The sequence below is a fragment of the Chanodichthys erythropterus genome, chromosome 4 (genome assembly GCF_024489055.1).
Source record: "Chanodichthys erythropterus isolate Z2021 chromosome 4, ASM2448905v1, whole genome shotgun sequence".
Lineage (NCBI taxonomy): Eukaryota > Metazoa > Chordata > Actinopteri > Cypriniformes > Xenocyprididae > Chanodichthys > Chanodichthys erythropterus.
The window spans coordinates 3,863,414-3,868,385 of record NC_090224.1 but is presented as its reverse complement, the minus strand read 5'-3'; the positions used below and the strand labels follow the sequence as shown (position 1 = coordinate 3,868,385).

At 36.9% G+C, this 4,972-nt stretch overlaps 1 non-coding gene across 1 annotated transcript; it reads right to left on the bottom strand.

The window, feature by feature from the left end:
- Positions 1–3,432: 3,432 nt before the first annotated feature.
- On the bottom strand, positions 3,433–3,548 carry LOC137019544 (U5 spliceosomal RNA). Its single transcript, XR_010895087.1, has one exon. It is a non-coding gene; the product is annotated as a U5 spliceosomal RNA (small nuclear RNA).
- Positions 3,549–4,972: the final 1,424 nt, after the last annotated feature.

Sequence of the window (4,972 nt, the reverse complement as noted above, 5' to 3'; positions counted from 1 at the left end):
TAAATCTTTATCAGACAATTTCGCCCTAGATAGACACACCTTTGTCTACATTCACACTACTAAAAATCACTCTGTATCTGCCATTTTCAGAAACTTGATAGAGTAAGGGTTATATATACTTGCACTGCTCCAAAAGAATCTTTTAAACTTCAGCAGTCGAAGACCTGACCAATCCAAGAAAGACATTTTGAAGACACTTGAAGACACAGCAGAAAGAAAAGATCATGAAGCAGAAGAAAGGAGAAGGGAAGGGAAGAGAAGAGAAGAGAAGAGAAGAGAAGAGAAGAGAAGAGAAGAGAAGAGAAGAGAAGAGAAGAGAAGAGAAGAGAAGAGAAGAGAAGAGAAGCAACAACATAAATAGACTAGCAGAAAAATAAGGGTGCATGAACCGATTTTAAAAGCTTTGTTGCATTGGCAAGGAAGTATGGCTATTTTATACCTAAATGCTATACTTGAATCTACAGGACAAAGAGAAAAGACATTCATTCTGAGATATTCAAATAATGAGGCACATATGTGTCTGATAAAACGTCAATTTCAATAGACACAAATATATTTAAAGTCACAGTTTTCATGCTGATATGGACGATGAGTGGTTATTTTCACAGGTGCTTTAATAAATACATGATAGTGAATCCATCTTTGCTTAAAAATAAAAAATACTGGCAGATACTGTATTTACACATTACAAAGTAAAGCACATTATATGACTTCTGTTTAAATGAAAATTTAGCTTACACATTTGAAACTTCTTATCTGCTACATTCAAAATTATATAAAAGTGGCAAGTTAGAAACCAGTTGTATATAAAATACCACATGTTCTTACTCTCTCTTAACATCTGTAGAAGCATTGTCAAGGTCCAGAAAGGTACTAAAGACATCGTTAAAATAGTCAACGTGACTACAGTAGTTCAACTTTAAAGGGGTGATGAACTGAGAAATCAAATTTTCCTTGAGCTTTTGACATATAAGAGGTCTTCATACTATAAGAATATCCTGTAAGTTTTAGAGCTGAAAACTTCCTTGTTAGTCCAATAAAAGCTTTAATTGACACCAGACCCAGATTTACAAAGTGGGGATCTATGACGTCAAAGGGAGGCAAGCACCGCCTCCGCAGAGGAAGATCAACGCCTACTTCATCCCTGCCTGTTTAGCCCCACCCACCATTCGCACATGACACACAATATAATAGGTAACATAGCCTAAGTAACAGCTACAAAGCAATAAACATGCCGTTGAGGATTACAAAATATTGTGCAGTGCCTGGACTAGACAGTAATGCGACAACATGATATTAATGATTCATGTACAGTCTGATGATCTTTGTCTGTGTGTCAGTAAATCAAACCCCTGAGTAAACGTCAACTTGCGTTGTTTCTCTTAGTAGGATGAAAATAATCTTATTTAACGATGATTAAATTATATAAAGAAAGCTCAAAGAAAGCCCCCTTTGCAATTGTTGGAGCAGCGCGTGCTGAAGCTGTCAATCAAACAGCGTGAGTTTATCAGTGACTGACGCGCAAAACTTTTTTCAACGAGTCAAAGTTTTCAAAGTTTTATTCAACGAATCTCTTAGTTATATCGCGTTTGCACTGTTAGTGAATATAAAAGCATTTGTTAGTGTACAGAAATTAAGTTGCAATGACGAGATCACTGCTTTCATGCGCTCAACATGTCTGTGATCGACTACACAGTGTTCATCTCTGCAACTTTTCATGCCACGATCTGAATATAATGTCATAGATCTAAATGTAATGCAACACTTTTCACGATTAGTTAACCTTAGAACTGTAATAGTAAAAACGCGCTAAAAGAGAGAGTAATACTTGGATATTTAGATATGCAAAGATGTCAGCCAATCACAGCAGTGGGCGTTTACACTGAAGTCTCACAGCAGACACGCCCCTTAAAACGGAGCGTTCATTATACATTATAAGTGAACCCCAGGAAACATTATAAAACAATAAAACAAGGCAGTTTATGACCCTTTAATTTTATGAAGCGACGAGAATACTTTTACGAATGTGACTTCATTCAACAATCTCTTCTCTTTCCTGTCAATATCCTTGCGCAGTTGCCGCAGTAAGCACAGTGCAGGTTTCCCAACCCTATCTCACGACCAATTCGTATGTATTTTACGAGGTGGCTAATTCATGTGACCTCACTGGTACGAATTTGTACGATTTGTCTAAACCCCAATGATGGGTAGGTTTAGGAGCGGGGTTTGGGGTAGGTCATTCATACGAATTCGTACTAATTCATCAATGCGTAAAATGCGTACAATTTAGCAAAAAACGTATGAATTCGTACAAGTGAGGTCGTATGAATTTGTACGAATTAGCCACCTCGTAAAATACGTATGAATTGCTGTGAGATCGGATTGGGTTTCCGTGTACTACATCAGAACGCAGAATCATTATTGGCTAGCTCCTGTGTCAGCATCACTCGCATGTGTCGTGCTGCTCACATGATCAGCATTGGCCAATACTGAGCCAGCATTCAGACATAAACACGGAAGCCTTCACCGTACTTACTGCGGCAACTGCGCAAGGAAAATGACAGGAAAGAGAAAAGATTGTTGAATGAAGTCGCATTCATAAAAGTGTTCTCGTTGCTTCATAAAGTTAAGGTTGAACCACTGTAGTCACATTGACTTTTAACGATGTCTTTAATACCTTTCTGCACCTTGACAGTGGTGGTACTGTCTATTGAGGAGTCAAAAGTATCTTAATTTGTGTTCCGAAGATGAATGAAGCTCTTACAGGTTTGGAACAACATTAGGGTGAGTAATTAATGACAGAATTTTCATTTTTGGGTGAACTAACCCTTTAACAGGATGCTTGCCAAGTCGGCAAAACGAGGATCTGCAATATTAGAGCTATTATGTAAACGGGTCGGCGCTTACTGCGTATATCCAATCAATGACACTTACACTGCAAATAATAATGTTAACCCAGGGTTTAGGAATGTACAGTTTGAAACGTCAGTTTAGGAATCTCCATGATTAATTGTAATCCCGGGTACAGGTATAGGCTACTAAATAAAAATCAACACACATTAACTATACTTCCAGTCAAACACAGGCAGCTCTCAAAACAATTACTCAAAACAAAAACTGACTGATTTGTAGACAAGATCATCTTATTGTAGCTGCATAGCCTATATACTGGATCTGTTTAAGTGTTTATACCTAGGTTTTAACACGTGACTAAATTACCCTGCGTTCAACGTTTATTTATTGGTATCGAAACGTCCGTACTTTGTAGAACTGAACTGTACTACAGTAAAAAAAAAAAAGAAGTTAAAACTACAAAAACGTATTACGCTTAAATTACTAAAGTTTAAAGTTTCTCGTATAAATTGTATTTATATTTTCGCTTTAATATAAAAACACATTCAAATTGCTATATCTTTTATTAACTGTATTGTGAGCCCTGTTATAATACAGGACAACAAAAAATTAAGTTCTACTCATTGTGTTCCTCCCCACGGAAATCTTTAGTAAAAGGCGAAAGATTTATACGATCTGAGGTGAAACATGAGTGTCATAAATAGCACGTCTACATGAACGTGGTACAGGCTAGCAGGAACACTATTCTCAGAGATGGTTACTACAAGTGACAACAATCACTTCAACTTTAGTACGCTAGCCCAGTCACGTGACTTAATGGTTACTTGACTCGTCCATTAACTTGCGTTTATTTGTATTGACGCCCTACTTTTGCGTTGAGTTGAGTTATGCTAAAACTAATTTATGTCAAGAGAGCAGTTCTTCTTTAACTGCGAAGAATACTACACAAAAAGTGAAACCTCAAAATTAGGATATATTCATGTGTTCCTCCCCACGGAAACGGCGAGAGATTAAACATGGTAAGACAAAGTTACATGAACATGCTGCCAGCTCCCGGTGTTACAGTATTATGTTACTGAAAAAGACGGTATGCGTTGACTACACTTTCCCGCCAGAACACGGACTGAGTATCAAAACATCCTGTATCATGACAGGGAAAACGGGTGTAAAAAAATTAACACTCGACAGTCATCCTCACAACTGAACTCACCACAGAACCAGTGGTCCATGGAAATTGACATGTGGCCAGGAATCGTGTCTCCTTGCATCCTACATGATTTCTACGTCGGGAAAATACATAAAACATAAATCCCACCGCTCTTTCCCATTTTATAAATGTGTGGATGACATAATCACACCAGGCTATACATTTTATTAGACCAAAGATAAATTTGTGGAGGTTTATTTCAAGCATTGTTGCACACTAGCTATAGCCTACTGTAGTAGACTACAAATCGAGCTATTCAAGCCTACATTTTAAAGTCTCACAAAAAAGAAGCTAAACACAAAGAGAAAAAAATAAAGTGCATTATCCTAGACTAACATAGGTTATTCAGTCGTGCTCAGTTGTATCCTTATCATTTATCTGAATGCCTGCATAGGCTCATTAAAAGGAAAAACAGCTCAGATTTATCATATTACACAAACTGCAATGTATATATGTATATAGTTTATACATAAAACTGAAAAATTATTTTCACTGACAGATTAAGCCAGGCTTAGACCTTAGTTCATTTAGGACATTTAAGTAGCGCCTTAGAAAAAACATTGAGACATAACAATAGCACACTGACATATTTTAAGTCTGAGACCAGGTTTAAGCTTTGTTTGTAAAACCGGGGGTATGGCGTTTTCGAAATAATCATTCCACAAATTGAGATTTGAGTCGCGTGCAATATATCATTAATAATAGATACATTTGTAAGCGCCACGCAGTGGAACTAAATATTTCAGGAAGTGGGTATATTGTAACACCGGACACACGAATCTGAGAGACGGGTATAATAACAACATAGACACTCACAATTTCCCTGACACATTTAAATTAACTAAGATAAAGCTATATTAAACCATGTTACATAATTGTCATTTAAATATTTCTTTTTTTCACCAGTAGACA